This window comes from Trachypithecus francoisi, unplaced genomic scaffold (assembly GCF_009764315.1).
Source record: "Trachypithecus francoisi isolate TF-2019V2 unplaced genomic scaffold, Tfra_2.0 Lachesis_group0, whole genome shotgun sequence".
Taxonomy (NCBI): Eukaryota; Metazoa; Chordata; class Mammalia; order Primates; family Cercopithecidae; genus Trachypithecus; species Trachypithecus francoisi.
In genome coordinates this window covers 108,876,474-108,896,659 of record NW_022681453.1, presented here as the reverse complement: position 1 = coordinate 108,896,659, position 20,186 = coordinate 108,876,474, and the positions used below count along the sequence as shown (strand labels likewise).

The following is a 20,186-nucleotide window of genomic DNA, read 5'->3' as shown; positions in this document are numbered from 1 at the left end:
AGTGTTTTAATTAACTTTTCTCTAGGGTTTTACCTGTAATTCTCTGGACTATACACAGTCCCTGTTTTAGCATATTATTCATCATATCACAGGTAATATCATCATTGCTTAAGATACTGCTGAAGCTCTCATTATTTTATTTGGAGGCAATAACTATAAATGATTCTATACCGTATCACCCGCTTATTATGTGGCCTTTTGCCAAATCCTTGAATATTATCATTACACTATTTTTCATTTTTGTAGAGATGTGGTCTCCCTATGTTTCCCAGACTGATCTTGAACTCCTAGGCTCAAGAAATCCTCTCATCTCAACCTCCCGAAGTGCTGGGATTACAGGCATGAGCCACTGTACCTGGTCCATTACATTGTTAAGAATACAGTCTTTATCAATTTTGCTTGTGTTGGTTATAAAAGGCCTAACTACAGAAATTAAGCTCTAACCTGATGTGTTTAAGTGATGATGTGTTAAAATTGCCAACATTGATCTACTTCTGTGTAAGATGTTAGTCTAAAACATTGAGAATAAAACCTAAGTTATAAGCAATTTTTTGATTAAGCACACATTTATGACAAGAATTAGTACCAAAGATCTCTATGTTCATTAATAAGTAAACTAATACAGATATATGCATACATGCACATAGAATTTTACATAGATCCCTTTTTGTTACTGACATTTTATATCAATATGAAAACATCAATATTTTATAGTAACCAGCCATAAACACTATATAGTTCAATCAATTGCATTTTTCACTAAGAAATTCCAACTATTTTTAAATTAAACATTTATATCTAGTGGAATTTTACATTTTCTCTAACAATATTAACAATTCTAACTGATAGAGGCCATTTTATTTTTCAAAAATCTGAATTGGAAGTATTTTGTGTCTCCACAGAAAATTGTCATTCCAATCCATGTGCTTAAATATACAAAAGCTGTCACTGATGAGTAAAGGGCTTTTCACATGTCTAAGAAGTAGTGAACTGACAAGAAATAGTTCGTCCTCACCCCTCGAGGTGGTCAAGAAATTCATGCTGATATTTAATAACTCTTAGCAGGAAATCAATGAGATTTTAGGGAGCATAACTAGTTTCACAATAATACTAGGTGCAAAATATCTGTTAAACTGTTGAACCTCTTTCAACTGGGGGAATAAATACTCAATTTAATAAAATGCTGTAACAAACAAATTGAACATCTATTTTTTAACTCTGCCCATATTTTGGGATGTATTTATAGCTGGTTGAAACAATACATGAAAATGACCTGCTGTGGATTCAACAAACAGCAGTATTTGGGTAGATAGCAGCCTCTATTCTGTGGTGAATTTTGTACTCATTCAACTGCAGTTTCTGAAAACACTAGCCAAAAAAAGGTTCAACATGCCTATTGAAATAGTTAAGTATTTTTAAAATGAGATGCAAACTTTTTTTTCCCAACAATATTTTTTGATTATTCATTTCTTCTATTAAGAGTGTGTGTAGGCTGGGCACAGTGGCTCATGCCTGTAATCCCAGGACTTTGGGAGGCCGAGGTGGGAGGATTGCCTGAGGTCAGGAGTTCGAGACCAGCCTGACCAACATGGAGAAACCCCGTCTCTACTAAAAATACAAAATTAGACAGATGTGATGGGGCATGCCTGTAATCCCAGTTACTCAGGAGGCTGAGGCAGGAGAATCACTTGAACTAGGGAGGAGGAAGTTGCAGTGAGCTGAGGTCGTGCCACTGCACTCTAGTCTGGGTGACAAGAGCGAGATTCCATCTCAAAAAAAAAAAAAAGAAAAAAAAAAAGAGTGTGTGTAATGTAAAGCAGGAAGAGACTAAACTGCTAGAGACCATGGAAGCTGTTTAAAATGCTGATGAAATAGTTGTGTGTCATTTACTGGACCTGGAATCAAGATCTTCCTATCACAACTTGATATAAATACGATCTGAATGATTTTTATCTTAAAATAGCAACGGCTTTCAATGCTAGATGCATCTTAGAATTGCCTAAATAACTGCTTTTTAAAAATACAAATGCCCACGACCCACTGCGGACTTACCTATTCAGGTCTGGTTGGGTGGGGTGTGATGGTCTGACCATGTCTCTTATTTAAAACCTCCACCAGTCATTTTGATGGTCACACCGAGAACCTTACAGTGGATACAATATCCCAGAAGACTGTATGAGCTGTATGAGATGACAAGATCCGAAGGAGATTAGATCAGATATTGACAGAAAGTATGGTTCAGCATGTTCTTCAAAACAAGTATGTTTTAAGATTGGCAATATGGCTGGGCGTGGTGGCTCACACCTGTAATCCCAGCACGTTGGGAGGCCATGGAGGGTGGATCACCTGAGGTCGGGAGTTCGAGACCAGCCTGACCAACATGGAGAAACACCGTCTCTACTAAAAATACAAAATTAGCCAGATGTGGTGGGGCATGCCTGTAATCCCAGCTACTCAGGAGGCTGAGGCAGGAGAATCGCTTGAACCCAGGCAGCAGAGGTTGCGGTGAGCCGAGATCATGCACTCCAGCCTGGGCAAAAAGAGCAAAACTCCATCTCAAAAAAAAACAAAAAACAAAAAAAAACCTTGTTACTTTGTCCATACAACATTATTCTCAAAATAATAATAATAATAATAATAATAGATTGGGACAGATACTAATGGCCCTGAAAGAAATTTTTTGTATCGTTTTGTCATGAAAATCACATTCTTTACATTTGGTTCTCTATATAATTACTTTGATCCTTTTATGCTTTCTTTTTGTCTTCTCTTTCTGCCAGTTATCTATATTCCTATACCTAATTCTTGCTTCCTGACAGCCACATATTGAGTACCCAATAATACTGAACTGTAAGTTGTTGGTTCTTAGTAACTGCTTCTGCCAAACTGGGCAAAGAAGCCGCCCCACTGGCCCTGTAGAGCCAGAGAGACTGGTCATTCCACTTTGGTGTGATGAAGGCATTTATGTAAATGCCTGTAGATTATAACCTACTATGCATAATAATGGGATAGAAATGAAAGAAATACACATTGCAAAAGGACCTTTCTATAAGCTTACTTTTCATTTTCTTCACTGGTCCCCACTGCCCACTCTCGTCTCTCCCAAATGTATAATTTTATGATAGCTTCTTATCAAGAGGTTGTATGTCTTGGCTCCAGCCCCTTGTTCAGTAAGGCTCAGATCTGAATCTGGACTTAGATTTGACTTGATAAGATAACAGAAGGAAAATGTGGATAAATTTAACTATTTCTACATGAACAGGTGGGCCTGTGCCTAATGCAGGTTGCTAGAGTTCTATATTAGGCAGTGAATCAACTGCTCAACAAAGATTAAAAACTACTTGCATGTTTGATCTGTATTAACCTCTCAGGTCACTGGGGCACCACTGAGTCAATTGCATCGTCTCTTTGGAAATGGGATCACGGCTATAAAAGAGTTGTTTCATCTAACTTAGGAAATAAATTTACTTTCATGCATTAGTCTGCGCATCAGAAACACGGTTGAAATTCTTAATAGCAAGGTGATGATGTACTTTATGTAAAAATGACTATTTTTTTCTCTTCAAGCACTTTGATACTGCAAAATTCTTTTAAAAATAAAATTGAAGTAAATAAGATGTAAATAAGTAGAAAACATAAGGTTCACAAAGTTAGTCCACTCATCCATACAATCTTATTTTGAAGGAGAAATGGGTGGTAAATTAAGGAGTCATGGTAAAAACGTGAGATTTCTTTGTAATCCAAGGACACCAAGAGAAGTATCTATTTTACTAAAGATGCGTGAGAAAAAGGGGAGAATAAACACAGTAGGATACCCAAAGATGTAGGCGGAGGTGAGAGTCTTGCTCACACAGGAGGGGAGTCTGTCTTCTGAAAGTGGCCCAGCAGTCCCGCTGGAACAGGAGAGAGTGACAGGCATGATGCAAGTGCAGGTGAGTCTATAGGTTTGACCACAGAGGAAAGGAGCTGCCATCTAGTTTCTTCTTTTTCTCAGTAAAAGCATAAGGTGCTACTAGGCCAATTAAAAAAACAGGAGGATGATCCCCCTGGAGAACAGAAGAGAGAGCAGATAAGGAAAACACAGAACTGCTGAGAAGCCCTCCATAACTAGCTCAGGTGGAAGGCCCTTAAGCTGTAGTGACACGACAAAACCAAACAAACAAAACATGTATGTTTTCCTCCGGGGCACTCAGGAACCAGGATGTCCTTTGGCAAAGGCAGACAGTTGACATTACCTGAGTAATGGAATAGCAAGACAACATGGAAAGAGAAAACGGAGGCTATTTACATGAGAGTAGCTGACTAGTGGATAGAAAAGTAGAGGCAAAAGTGTGACAATAGTGAGAACAGATGTAAATGAACCTGATGGATCAGAAAATAGGAAAGCAGGGAGTAACCAAGAGAAATTGGAAGACGGGATTTGATCACCAGATGATTAAATGTTTGTATTCAGAATTTTGTAACCTGAGAATTTCAGGGTACTTGCAAGGTATAGTCTTAAGGGGTGGGAGGGAGTAGGTTAAAGCAAATGAAGATGAAGGTAAAGTCCACCCAATGCGAGGTCAAAGAGTTGAGAACTGGAGTTCATGGCTAGTCATCCATGGAGATTTTGAAATGTCTAAAATGATGGCAAGACTTGAGCTGAAAACGATGACTGTGAGCCAGGTATCAATATGTCCAGCTAGTAAAGGGTAAACGGATGTGGGTAAGTAACGAGCCCCATCTGAGTCTGTCGAGCAGTGGAGCCTCCTCAGTCCACTTTGGTATGATGAAGATAACTGGAAAAGGGCACTTTGACTTGAGGTCCATGGGCTTCCGAAGAGTCGATGAATCAAGTTCACATGGTTGTGATCTTGGATGAAAAAAGATTACATTTCTATTTTCATGATCTTTAATATTTAGCACTTCTTTTACTTATGAATATAGGTAATAAGTCACAGTACTTAGCAATATATGTGTCTTTGTGACCAATACAAGTCATGAACACTTTCATATTATCTTAAGAATACGTAAAAATATTATTCAATACTTATCATACATTTAAATTATACAATGATTTGAACAATTGTCATTCATACTTATCAATATTTTTTAAATGTATGTTATTAGACTTGCTAATATTTAAAGGGTTATTAACAATGTTCATACATCATTTCATTATTAGTATGCCTACAATTGTATTTAGCATATTACAAATATTCTGTGAAATAAGCCAGATACAGAAAGACAAATGCTGCAAGATGTCACTTATAGGTGGTTTCTAAAAAATGGATAAACACATAGAAGCAGAGATTAGAAGGGTTGCTGCCAGGAGCTGGGGGCAGGGAGAAATGGGAAGTGTTGGTCAAAGGGTACGCAGTTTCAGTTATGCAAAATAAATAAGATCCTAAGAGACACTTTATAGGGTCTATTAGCAACACTGTGTTGTACAGTTAAAAACTTGCTTAGAGGTTAGATCTTACATTAAGTGCTTTTAGCTGAAAAGTTAAAAAAGTGGGGGAGCGACAGGAGGACAGTTACGACATCATTAGTGATGATACTATGGTAGTTTCATGATGTGCATTTATCTCCAAACACATCAAGTTGTATCATTAAATATCCACAGCATTTTTATTGCCAATCATGCTACAATAAAGTGATCACAATGTTTACTAACCATTCTGTGAAGTGGTCCAAAGGCGTGCACGGCACACACAGCTCCACAGGAGCTTGCCAAACTCAACATTCCCACCCCAGAACCCTTTTTGGAAATCTGATCTTCCACCACACCCAGCCACATCTCTAATGTTTCTATAGTTCTAAATCGATAATAACACAGCCTAGATCCTGCATAATCTGGCCTCTTCTACCCTTATAAATTTATTCTCATCCTTCTTACACTCCACACCCCAGCCACATGGAACTCCTTTTCAGTACTTGCATGAGCCATGCTTTTCTAACCCTGGGCCTTTCCACCTGCCATTCAATTTGCCTAAAACAGGATTCTGTCCTTTTTTTTTTTTTTTTCTTGATCACCACCCCTTCACATAGTTAATGTGTATTTTGCCTTCTGACTTTCCCAAATTAGATGTTCTACTTAAAATACAGGAGTGCATAGGACCTGGATATACTAAAATTATTCATTGTGTATCTGAAATTGAAATTTAACTGGGCACCTTTGTTATTTTTATTTGCTAAATCTAGCAACTCTACCCATGGACCTATACTGTCCTCTCATAACATTTTCACACCTGTAATTACTTCTTCAATGCCTGTCTTTTCTGGAACTTTGAAGATCCATGATGTAGCAAGTGTGTGTGTGTGTGTGCGCACGCGCGTGTGTGTGTGTGTATTCTTCAGCATGGTATACCCAACGCCTAAGATAAAACTGCTAAGCATGTAGTAATCACTCATAAATTTAACATGACCAAATTAATGAACTCTATTCTATGCTTAACGTACCTGTTTACGTTTCTGACTTTCCTAATAGACTATGAGTTCCTCAAGAACAGATACACCTTTTGTGCCCCAAGCCAAATCTCAGTGCCTATAACACCCAAGAAATGAGTTGGCCAGAGCAAAATCTCCCTCACGTTTTCTTTGAAAGCCACTGGGAGAGGACCCGGCATGTTTCCGTCATGTTTGTGAGGTGTTCAGCTTACCTGGTTTGAGAATAAAAGAGCTGTTATAAAGACAAAGAGCTTAGGCATGTATGAGTTTTTAGTCCCAGTTTCCCAGTTAGCATCAATTATTTGGGTAAAATTGATACTTACTGGTTTGTTAATACCTCTGTTTCCTTTAATTCTTTTATATAAGAAAGGATGAAACTGAAAAGCACGAAGATCGTCAAGTGTTTGTGTTTATGCACATAAATGAGTGTTTAGACCGTTACAACACAGGCAGAAAGTTTAAATGTGGTTGAAGAGAGGAGAGGAGAAATCTGCTTTTTGAAAAGGTTTGGAAAACTGTGTTAAGTGAAAGAGGTTAGGGGTTTGTAGCTCTGGCAAATGTTATTTGAGTATTTAACTAGTACCACCTTGACAGCGTATCTCCTGGAGAAAATCACCTCTAAATTACCCTCTTGCTTTAAAATTCAATGTGCCTCAGATATAAAGTATACTCACAATTAAGAATCACAAGAGTAGCCAGTAAAGGAAATAGCCAGGGAACAGTGAGGAGCCTGGGATGGTTACAGAGATTGGAACTCTGGGGAGATATGGAAAGAATGCAAAAATGATCGACAGACATCTGCATCCTACAGAGTTCATAGACGGTGAAGAAGACATGACTACTGGGTCTAAAAAAATAAAGTGACCCTTTTTCTTATAGAGAATTTCATTCAAGTGCTTGGTCACAAAACTAGACCATAAGGGAAAGATACATGCAACTTGAAGAATTTTGAAATTTAAAAGGAAACAAATACGAGAGAGTGGGAAGCAGGCTTAGATGACAGGGGTGATTTTTATTGATTTTGTGTGCTTTTCTCTCTTTTAAAATATATAATTAAATGTGCTTGTAGGTAGAAGGATAGATTAGTAGATTTCAAAGGAAGGGAAACTGAAGATTTTAGGAACCTAAGGTTTACAGAATCTCTAAAGGAAATGTAAGAGTGATGAACTTCAGAATACCGATTTTATATAGGTAGAGAGAAATATATTTCAGGTATCACTGGATGGTTAAAGGGTGCATATCCAGTTGTATATGAATGAAGTTCTCACCATGATGGTGAGAGCATCACAGAAGAGGAATTAGACTCCAGAAAGAAGACACAGTGTACCTAATTGCTTATTTAGCAACACATAGAGACACATTAAATATGTTGTGTTGTGCTAATATATGTTTTCCTGTGAGCTAACTATTACTCTATACTCTCAGCCTGATTGTGCTAGTCGAAATTGATTAGTGAGCATTAGCATTCTATAATACAAATGCCCTTCACAATGCGGGATTTACGTGATTCTCTTATTAGGTGTGTTTTGCATCGGGGCTATTTCCACTGCTGTGTCCTGGCTTTCTGACATTTATTATGCATTCTGATGAACAGTTTTGACCTTTAATGCCTAAAAAAAAAAAAAAAAAAAAAAAACCCTCACTTGCAACTGATAGTCCTGGAGACCACAGGAAGAGGGGGAAGGGGGAAAATATCATGTTGAAAGTAAAATGATAGATATAATCTGGAGAGCCATCAATGAAATGGTGAAAATATGATAATGACGAGCAGACAGTGGAGGGTTCCTGGATGTACTTTAAAATTTTGAAGACTACAGCAAACGTAAGGACAGCAAAGGAGGTTGTCAGAAATAGACCTGTGGCTGCAAAATATATAACTTAATTCATGAATAATTTCATGGGGTTTGAAGAAAATGGAAGAACAATTCCCAGTTGTGATGTCAGGAAAGCAATTTCATACATTACCATTTCACTAAGAGAAGAAAGTGTGTTTTATCAAATACCACCCACAAAACTGATAATCATTATTAAATAATACATTTAATACATTTTGTAGCTCCCTATAAATTAGGATAAATGCTTATTGTAATTGTCTTGTTGTTTAAAGATTACAGTTATATTTTTTGGCAAAGTAATCTGATTTTAAAGCTATCTCTTTAAATGAGCAGGCTTCCTTTTCAGATTTCTTCCAAGAATCTGGTTTTTCAATGACTGTCTTAGCACAAACATCTTAATCAGTCACATTGATTAGTACGTACCTCTCCTCTTCAGTTTTAGACACTGCAAACCCACCCTTAAATGTAAATATGTTACTTGCATTTTTAGAATTTACAGGTTTAAAAATAATAGATACTATCAGGAGAATGTGTAAGCAATATATATATATAGATAGATAGATAGATAGATAGATAGACAGATAGATTAAATTTCAGTTATATAACTAGTTTTAATGCTGTGAAATGGATGCGTTTTTTCTCAGTTTATGTTTATGGTATAAAATAAGGAACCAGGTGGTATTTCTGCTTCAGTAGTCTGTGTCTATTCAGCAGGAAATATTAAAATATAGAAGACCTCATAAGTTCCATCTGCCCACATACCTGGTTTCAAGTCTTCCAACAGGTTCCAGACATTCACACTGAACATCTTTGTAATGACTCCATCACGTAAGACCAACCCGTAAGGAGCATAGTTGTTTAACGCTGTGGATTCCTCCAAAAGAGAAAAGCAGACAAATGTATCATTATATTGTATATTTTTGTACTGTGGAGAAATATTTAGGAAAATATAATTTTAAGGGACATTTTAAAGAATTCTATATGAAAGATTTGAAATCATCTTCGAGAATTTTTAAAGATCATCGCACTATTCATCAATTTTGATTGTTAAAGATTTTGTAGATTTTCACTGATAAAAGGAGAGAAAAAATGCTTTTTAGAGTCCTGATACTATGAAAATACTTTACTACTTAAGGAGTTGGTTTTTGCTTTTCTAGCACATTCTAACACTATAGTCTAACAGAAACAAAAAAAAAGTGAGTTTTTTTCTGTAAAACAAATACATTTCATAAAACTTCAGATAAACTAAAAGTTTATATATTAGATTAAGTTTACATTTGACTACTATTATTAGTGGGCAGAAAATACTTGGATAGAACTTTGAGATTAATATTCTTTTGAGCTGAGCCAAGTGAAGTGACCATACGGGAAGCGTCACCTCCTGAAGCTGGTTCCGTGACCTTACTTCCCCCTTGTGAGCTGCTGATGGTGACCTTCATGGTAGTGGGACTGACCATCTGGCACCAGCTGCTTTAGCACTTCAGCCCCAGCTGCCTAGAGTCGTGTCTCTAGTCCACAGATACATTTCTTCTCTGACTTCTCACCTAGAGTGATAAGACTGCAGGATTCAATTCCAAATTCCAACACGGTGTAGGAGGAAAGTAATAAATTAAGTCTCTCCTTAGGAAAACATTTGTTGACTTCCTAATATATACCTATCATATATTAATTAATTCTTCTGGATCCAAACATTAATAAGATAGCAAGCATTACCATCCCAGAACTCACAGACCAGTGGGCACACACACACACACACACACACACGTCACTCACACTCAGGGTCTTAGGAACAATACAGTGTTTGGTATGTGCTGTGTCCAAGCTCTGTGCCTAGTGCTCACAGGGGTGGAAAGAAGGGAGTGCTTATTCTTACGTGGGTAAAAAGCAACAAAAGGAATAGCTGTGTTCTAACATTTGTGGAATATCCATTGTTAGGGTTTTTATGTGGATGGAGACAGTATTTTAAAGCACTTAGAACAATTCCTAGTGCTACATAATTATTGGTTCAATAGATAAAACTTTTATGGCTTTAAGAATACATTCTAAATTTTACTTCTTGATTATCTGGTTTGGTATGATAGCATAATATGGAATGGTTTGGCATACATCAGAAAAATGTATGTTATCCTTCCGGAGGAGAATTTGGGTCTTCCATAAAAGCAGTAAATGTTAAAAGCAAACTAAGTAGAACATTTCATAGCCTCTCTTGGTCCGATTTAAATTTAATGAGCTCTTAGTAGAACTGAGTGTATCATCCTCATAAACTTAGAGGCACAAGGTTTACAGAAACTGCAACTTCAACATTCTTCAACAGTAAATATGACTATAAATCAGGGGGCACATTTATTTTCTTCCAGGGCTCTGGTCTTTTGCCATCTGCTAACATGGCATCTTGCCCATTTGGAACACTGTCAGGTTATGGAGGATAGAGGTGTTGCCTTCCTAATCTGCTCCTGACTCAGGACTGACCCAATTGCTTTGGGACATGGTGAGGGTAAGAACAGCAATCAGGCCGGGCGCGGTGGCTCAAGCCTGTAATCCCAGCACTTTGGGAGGCCGAGACGGGTGGATCACGAGGTCAGGAGATCGAGACCATCCTGGCTAACACGGTGAAACCCCGTCTCTACTAAAAAATACAAAAATCTAGCCGGGCGAAGTGGCGGGCGCCTGTAGTCCCAGCTACTCGGGAGGCTGAGGCAGGAGAATGGCGTGAACCCGGGAGGCGGAGCTTGCAGTGAGCTGAGATCCGGCCACTGCACTCCAGCCCGGAGACAGAGCGAGACTCCGTCTCAAAAAAAAAAAAAAAAAAAAAAAAAAAAAAAAAAAAAAAAGAACAGCAATCAAAGTAACAAGCAGCACAGACGGTTCGGATTCCTGGACAACCTGCCCAGGACATGGGGACACTGGGAACACAGTGAGCCTTTGTTCACTGCACCAGTAGGACGTGATTAGGCACAGAGGTGAGGCAAAGGGGATCTGTCCTAGTTGATTACAGAAGACAATCGGGTCTCTGGTTTTTCCAGAATTGCCAGGTAGGCTTGGAGATACAGTTACTCAAAACCCCAAATACCTTCTATGTTTCTTCCGTAGAATCGATCAAGGTTTCCACCCACTACCTTGGACAGTGTAAATCTCCTAAGGCCACTTCCCTGAAACTGTAATAGTCTCTTAACTTTGCCCTTACTTTACAATATTAATATGAAATAAAAGGTAATTTTGTCCTTTCAGTCAGTTAGTATGAAAACACATCGTCATTTAGTGATCACAACTACGTAAAAACTGAATATTCCCTTTTCAGAGTATCTCACAAATGCCAGCTGCTTTTACACTGACTTATCCCTTTTCCATAATCTTTGTGCTTTTTTAATCAGAAGCCTATTTTCATTTTCTTCTATTTCTTTTTAAGGCGCTGTTAGATAATATTGTGTTCGGCTCCATACCAATAGGTGCTAACTCAGCAGAACTGTTAAGGACATTGGGGAAAATGAGAATTCACCTCTTGGTCAGTCAGACTCAGAGGAGAATGTTAGATGACTAATATCATTTGCTATCCTTATTCCCACATGTATATCTCAGTTATTTATTTTACTACTCTGGATACATTTTGTGTTCCCTTTTCAATATATTATTCATCTTCAATTAAATTAAAACTAGGAATTACTACAAAACAAACAATTACATCTTAACAAAAGACTACGATTTCAGTCATTCTTCATCAGTTTTATCAACAGTATTGTAATTTTCTATCTAATCATCACCATTCTTCCTTATACTTGAGTAGATTTTACTGATCACAAAAATGTTTACATTCACACCCAAAAAATAAACTTTGTGTTTATCTCTGAATTTTACTGAAGATTTATTATTATAGTTTAAATTATTATTATAGCTTATTATTGCATAATTTAGTTTATTAATATTCTGTTATATTAATATAGAATTATATAATTCTAATATATGATATAATATTATAATATTCTATGCTATAATATATTATTAACTATGAGACACAATTGATAATTTCAATAAGCAGCAGAATTCAGATATGCTATTCAAATTTTTTTTATGAACTACCTCTGGCTATTCAATCATTTTATTTTTTTCAACATTTATTGCAGACCTGCTATGAACTATTCATAATACACACAGATAAGTAATCAAATGATATGCTGAGCATCATATTCAGGTTTTTATTTAACAAAATTTTGTATTGAAAACACAAAATGTTGTTTAATAAATGTTGATTAAACATAAAGAAATGTAGAAATAACATGGTTATTCAGGCATGAATACAAAGTCATGGATATCAGAACCTTCTGACAGTATCACCCATGCATGCTGGATCTAGATTATTTTAGAATTCAGGTGTAATTATAACTAACTTCCTTCTAGGCTTAACTATGTGCCCACAACTTATTATTTACATAACAGATAAACCTAAAAGTTCACAACAGTAAGTAAAGTTTTATAGATTCAATATTTGCAGATTAATATTATAGGAAACTCCACTAGCCCTATCATTTTGGGTTTCTGATATTAAAATAATAAAGCAAATTTTAAATGGCACATTTTTCCCTGGATGGAGCCTGTGTTCTATTTTGATGATTTACATCAGTTTATTTATGCAAATCTCTGTAAAAACAGTAATCATAATTATTTTTCTTTTCAACCCCAGTGTTTAACTCATACTTAAAGTACAGATACTGCATGCTTAGTAGTTGTTCAGCCAATAAATAAACCAGCTGGAACATTTTGTGTATATGTTATTTGAAAAATAATGCTTAAAATGTTGTAAAGGCTTATTATACATATTTAAAATATTGCAATTATTTATTTTGTAGAATCTTAGCTTTTCATTAGTGAAATTATGAAACTCTCTTACTGTTTTTGAACTAAGTTTTCTCAAACTAATTAAAGAATAGCCATTTATAGATATTTCATGAAGTCAACAGTATAACTATGCTATAAGGGAGTTTTGTTCATTTAATAAGTCAGCAGTAGAAGAAGGAGTTTACCTTATTTCTGAGAAACTGAAAATGTCAGAATCCTTTGAACAGTGTAAAAGTTGATAAAGAAACAAACCATTGTTTCAAGAAGTATACTGCCTAAATATACCTGCATCTTTGGTTTTATGAAAGCATAACACAATGGCCTTTTATTTTTCAGCAAAAAAATTTCAAAATTAATTTAAAAATATATCCAACCCTTAGTAATTAGGTATTTTTGCAATCTTTTAAAAAATTAACATACGTAGTAGTTTCTAAGAATTCTATAATGACTAAAAAGGAGTCTTATAATATTAAGAAGTACATTTATGTGTTTAAAATCAGATGAATCACAAATGTGGCAATGTTTTAAATTTATAAGAAAGACACTATGACATGTAGTATGGTTGAATAAAACATGAATGTTATAGTAAATCTGAGGCCTTCATATTTATGACTATACTTTGTAAGCATGAATGCCAGTGGATTAAGCTTAGTAGGGCAAAACAATGTGATTAAGTGGTCCCAAGATAATCTTTCGTATAAACAAGCAGAAACATTAATCTGAGAAAATGATCCTTTGCATAAGAAAATATCACTAAATGGAAAGAAATGCTGTTGATGCCAAATTAGTATTTTGTGACACCAAAATGACAAATAAAAAAATAAAGAAGGAGGGTGTTATGCTAATCTGGTACCAAGTAAGTTTTATTTGTTTTCTGCTTTTGTCTTAAATATCAAGATCATGTAAATGTGTTCATACATTTACTGCTATCTTAATGCTGGGAGGATTTAAATGTATTTCATTTTATATGAACTACATTGGTTTTTGACATTTTAGGACACTGAAAGGTCAAAAATGAGATACATTATCTGTGTAAGAAACAGGAGAATGACCCCGAGGCACAGGGGTTAGAGGCTGTTACCTAAAATCGTCAGAATCCCACCTGTAAGAAAAGGGAGGAAGTTGTGGGACAAAATGGTAATCATGAAAGTTGAGTGTGTCATTTGTGCTGTATGGCATTCGGTCTGCTACAAATTTGTATGTTTACAACTTTATAACACAATTTTAAAAAGTCCAAAGTTGGACTTTTGCTTAGATGAGACTAGAGAAGTGGTCTAGATTTTGCATAGACAGTGTATATTCTGCTCTAGTGTTTTATGGTCTCTAGAAAAGTATTTAGAGAAAATGAAGACGTTAGCATCAATATTTTATTATTTTCTCCCAAAAGTCCATTTTTATAGCTTATTTTAAGTATATTAGTTATACTTTGCCACATAGAAAATTACTGCAAAACTCAGTGGCTTAAAACAGCAAATATTTATTATCTCACACAATCGGTGAGAGTTGGCCACTTCAGATTGCCTTGGGTGGGTGACTCTGGCTCAAGGTCTTTGATGAGGTTGTAGTCAAGATATCAGACAGGACTGCAATTATCTCTAGACTTTACTGTTTCGAAGATAGCTCATTCATATGGCTATGAGTCGAAGACTTCAGTTTCTCTCTGGCTACCAGGAGGAGACCTTAGCTCCCAACCATGTGAACCTCTCACGACAGCAGCTGGATTCCCTCAGAACTAGTGATCAAAGAGAATGAGGCAGAAGCCACAATGCCTTTCAAGACCTTGCCATGGACGCGATGTATGTACCCTTACTGTTGCTGTATTCTACTGGTCAAATCAAACAATCCTAATACAACTTGAGAGAAACCTGTACAAACACATGCATAACTGGAAAAACAGGGCATTGGGGCTATCTTGGAGGCTATTACAGTGAGAGAAAAAAGAGGAAGGAAAGAACGAAGGAAAGGAGGAGGGAGGGAGGAATGAAGGAAAAAAGGGAGAAAAAGACGGGAGGAGGGAGGGAGGGAGGAGACTCACCCACTCCAGAATCTTAGTGATCATTTGTTCACATTGGACAAACTAGCATTTAGAAACTGTGACCACCATCTCAAAATACAACTTTATTATTTAAGGTTTGCCAAAGTGCCAATCTTTTTTCCATAATTAGTAAAATAGCTGCAGTCTGCTAGTTTTCTCATCTTTCTGCAGTTAATCGGTCTGAACATTTTCTTATTAATGGGACTACATTAAAAATCCTATACCTTGTAGGATAAGATTTTCTTTCAAAAGGGAATGTAAAGTTATATGGTACTTACATGCTATTTATAAGTTTAAAATATTACTACTAAGTAAAACCTTAGATTAGAATAGCCAGGTTTAGCAAACAAAAATGCAGTATGTCCAGTTGAATACAAATTTCAGGTAAACCATAAACAATATTTAATATAGGTAAATACACGAAATAAGCAATTGCAATAAACATGTAATAAACTTTTATTTATCTTAAATTTACATTTAACTGAGTGTCCAGTATTTTATCTGGTAACCTTACCTTAAATAGCTGTCAATCTACATTTTGATCAAACATAATGAAATTTAAAATAGTATAAATTCTTTCTACGTGTATTTTTTCTGCATAAACCTATATTTAAAACAATAAGTACATCAAGTAAAGTAGGTCACATTTATAGTTATTACTCATTAAACTGTATTTGTATGTGGATGTGTGTATTCCAAAACTTGTGTAAGAAGATGACAGAACACCTGAACAAAGATGTATACGTTGCTGTGTTTACTTGTGAGATTGTTGATGTCCATGTCCAAGAACACGCATAATAGCCCAGCTTCCACTTCTACAATAGTTCCAATTCTAAAGTCAGTTCCATAGATTGATTTGAACCACTTTAAGGCTTTAGAAATCTTTAAACCTTAAAGACATAATTGCTACTTTAGAATTCATGTCTATCTATTTTCTTTGAAGTTTGCAAGCTGTTTTTCTCATGACTATTTGTGACTTGAATTTATTTACCCATCTTGAGATTCTACTCCAATACAGTCTAGAAGAAAATTAAGAGAAATCCCAGGAAGTTGAGCTCAAGCAAATAATAACACAATATAGGTTATCATTCATGAAGGTGTCCCGTACGTTGCTTTTTATACAGTGTTCATTTAACCAATCTGGAAGGTAACTTTAGCTTGACCATACTTTCCTGTTGAGGTCGTAAGTGGGGTGTGCTGGCTCAGATAAGCAATACGCAGAATCACTGATATTAAACTGCAAGGCTAATTTGTTAGCTATGCTCGTCGATCTAGCAATATATCCCCAAGCCGCAAATAAATATGTGAAATGCTATCACTGTAACATTTAAATATTTAACAGCTGTTTACTTAACTCTAGCTCAAAGCTCAGTTTGTCTAACAGAATGATTCAATCTTTGCACAAGACTACATGAGTCATTGTGATTTGAAGTTTGGATTCCAAAATCTTTATGTAAGAGACGGTAGTACACTGAAGCTTTTGAAACCCTAATTAACACCAAAAATTTCAAATACAAATAATTTGGTATAGAATGGAGCTAGAATTTGGCATTTTAAGGAAAAACATTTTACATAAAAGAATCACATATGAATAATGATAAAGGCGCTAAGTGAAAAGACACTAAGCAGTATACTGCTCTCTAGTTAGAGTTGGTCATCTCCAGCTGGGTTTCCTATATTTGAAAAAACCAATACTAGTTTTCTAGTACTAAGCAGGGAAATTGCTATATAAAGGAAAGAAAACCAACAGATGGCATGGAAGAAAAATTTTCAAATCATTTTAAACACTGTCCCCAATCCTGCCAGTGGTTTGGGAAGTATTTTTGGTTCCTTCAATTAAAATGTCGCATGTGAATTTTAAACCATATTGAAAAATATTAGTGTTCTTCTGAATTCTGGACAGATGGTTTAATAAAACAAAAAAGGGATGTTTGAAAATTATTATTTTTTTTTTTTTTTTTTTTTTTTTTTTTTTTTGAGACGGAGTCTTGCTCTGCCACCCAGGCTGGAGCGCAGTGGCCGGATCTCAGCTCACTGCAAGCTCCGCCTCCCGGGTTCATGCCATTCTCCTGCCTCAGCCTCCGAGTAGCTGGGACTACAGGCGCCCGCCTCGTCGCCCGGCTAGTTTTTTGTATTTTTAAGTAGAGACAGGGTTTCACCGTATTAGCCAGGATGGTCTCGATCTCCTGACCTCGTGATTCGCCCGTCTCGGCCTCCCAAAGTGCTGGGATTACAGGCTTGAGCCACCGCACCCGGCCCGAAAATTATTATACATACTTGTTATATTAAAAACTCAGAAATTCCCCTTTGTAAACCAAGAGGAAGATTTGACAGTGTTTTTCACTTTTGTTTATGCTGTGAGTCTTGTGCTGTACTTCAGTGAATAACGGAAAAATAAAGAAAAAAGATGATATTGCTTCTAAAATATTGCCTGCTACTGCTGGGCGTCTACCCTTTTTCCATGTCATTAGCAGTTGTTTAATTATGCCAACAACATATCTGCCTCTTGGATAGATAATTATGCCAGTTAACTTCTTCTGAGCCTTCAGACATGCAATTCATTATGACTACATGGGAAGGGCACTGCTGCCCTCTAAAATGTAAGTGTGCTCTTGAGTGAGCTGAGTTCTCTCAAGGATGTAAGACCCATTGCAAAAGGTTAAGCATATACAGTTCCAGGATTGGAATGACAAATTTTATGTCTCCTAAGAACTATAACTTTGTTGGATTTGCAAGATTTTGTGCAAGCCACAGCATTTTCATAAGACAGGCAATATTCATTCTTGAGAAAAAATTTATATTCTCTGGCAAATGCTGAGCAGAGATTTGTTAGGGGAGCCTATCAATTGAAAAGTATGTAAATATTGGCTACTTACATTTCATCTAAAATATGCCATCCTCAATTGACATTTTTGCAACAAAGTTCTAGAAGGCACTAATTTGTGCTATATTTGGAAAATTGTATGTGGAATTCTATGTATGATACATATCAATTTATATATAACCTAACTTGGGGCCACTTTGACTTTTTAATTTTTAAGGTAATCAGTTGACACACACACACACACACACACACACACACACACACAATGCACACATATATAATGGTAGCATGTATTTTACATAAAGTAATCCTATAAAAATTATACTGATATCTTTCACTGTTCTACCTAATATGGTAAAGTCATAGACTGAGCAAGTTAAACAAATCAAAATATGATTATTGGTGGAGAGCAACTGACGTGTAAAAATTAGTTTGAAAGATTAAATTCCAGATTGTGTCACAGGGTAATTTATATAAGTGTAATTATACTTGTAATTACATTTTCAAGTATATATATATCCTATAGGAATAATTGGATGTAAATTTATTAATTTTATGGTTAATGCAGAAACATCTTGAGTCATTTCTATTGTAATTTTTAGTTATTAACTATGGTTTATTTAAATATATACATCCAATTAATAAAAAAATTTAGAATCTATCTAAAACATATGAGATTTTCAGATAAGTGGCAGTAAGCCCTGAATTCAAGGCATAAAGGTCACAAGATAAGAGGAAGCAAAGGGATTCTCAGAGAGTCTTTAAAAGTTGTGGTTTGAGAACAACAGGATTCGGGGATTTTTTACACTTCCTGGCTATTTATTTGTGATTGTGTGTTGCTACATAAATGACAATGGAGAAAGGATAACTTTTTAAAGGTATTTTTCTAGAGAATAACCACGAAGAAACAGAACATGTAACTAGCGGGAACCACCATTCCTGTTTATTTCACTTACCCACCTACTAATCTAGTAAATATGCATGGAATGCCAACTACATGACAAGTACTATGGTAGGGTCTAGGCAATTGTGAATCAAAAGATACAAAGGTCACTGCTCTCAAGGAGTTTAGAAGTAGTGGGAAAACAGAAACAAATGTAAAATGGGATTCTGCTGAAGATTACAAAGAAGAGGTACGAGAGCTGAATCAGGAAGACCAGAGAAGGTGCCCCTGAAGGAACTGACACTGATATGGACTATGGAAGTAGAAGATGATGATCAATCAAAAAGCTCAATGATCTTCAGGCAGAGAAGCATGTACAAAGGTGTTCTTGCTGTAGGGATTATGCCAAGCAACAACAAAATAAAACAACTGTGTTGCTTGTACTCAATGAGGGTGAGTGCCTAGCATAATGCAGATGTGAGATAGTCTACAATTTCTTGTAAAGAAATTGAAGAAAGAGCTAGAAAAATGTAGTTAATTATCTTAGGCCTATTTTTAATATCTGCCTGTCAATGCATGATGAAAGAGTGAGTTAAATCATTTGCTAAGTATTAGAATTTCCTCCTACCCTCTTTCTTATTCTGTTGACTTGGGGGGATGTATTCTTCACACTCCCACCACGGGGAGTTCATCGTATCGGTGGCCCCAGAGAACCTTGCCTTCCCGTATCCACACCCTTGTGTCATCCTCTCTCCTGAAGCCTGAGCAGGTTCTACGGATTGTTTTAACTAACAGAATGTGGTAGGAGTGACACGCTTCCAGTTCCAGTCCTTGTCCTTAAGAAGTGGCAGCTTCTACTTTTGCATTCTGGGGAACTCTGAACTACCATGGATGAATCCTGTCTCTCCTGCTAGAGAGACTACTTGAAGACGGAGAGGATGGGAAATGATGTGGAGGAAAAGCAAGAAATTCCACTAAACAGCAAGACCTGAGGTCCGGATATACAATCCCAATCAAGTCCCAAGCAAGGATTTTAGAAAAAGTACTTTATTTGAAAAGGGGAGTCTAGGAAGCATAGTCAGGGGAATAAGGAAGTAGAAAAAGGAAGGGAAGAAATCTGTAAAGGGTGCTTTACTGAATAGATTTAATTGAAGGCAAGTAAAATACAATTCCTCTCATAGGTCAGGGAAACAGCGTAGAACAATACCTCACTGTTACCCCGTCCAAGAGCAGAAAGGTGTTCTGCATCCACCAAATCACCACACATCATTGGTGAAGGGCTGCTCCTGGAGTCACTAACCCTCTGACACTTTCAGCTTGCCCTAACAAGGGCCAAGTGTGCCTCCATAC

The 20,186-nt window shown here is 36.3% G+C and overlaps 1 long non-coding RNA gene across 2 annotated transcripts in view; it reads right to left on the bottom strand.

Moving 5' to 3' along the window:
- The window catches only part of LOC117083669, a 68,913-nt gene that overhangs the window by 44,884 nt on the left and 3,843 nt on the right, over positions 1-20,186 (bottom strand). For both annotated transcript variants that reach the window (XR_004437157.1, XR_004437158.1), the window contains exons 2-3: positions 9,027-9,138; positions 2,053-2,180 (exon numbers count right to left, since the gene is read on the bottom strand). This is a non-coding gene — a long non-coding RNA (uncharacterized LOC117083669). The remainder of the gene's footprint in view (positions 1-2,052; positions 2,181-9,026; positions 9,139-20,186) is intronic.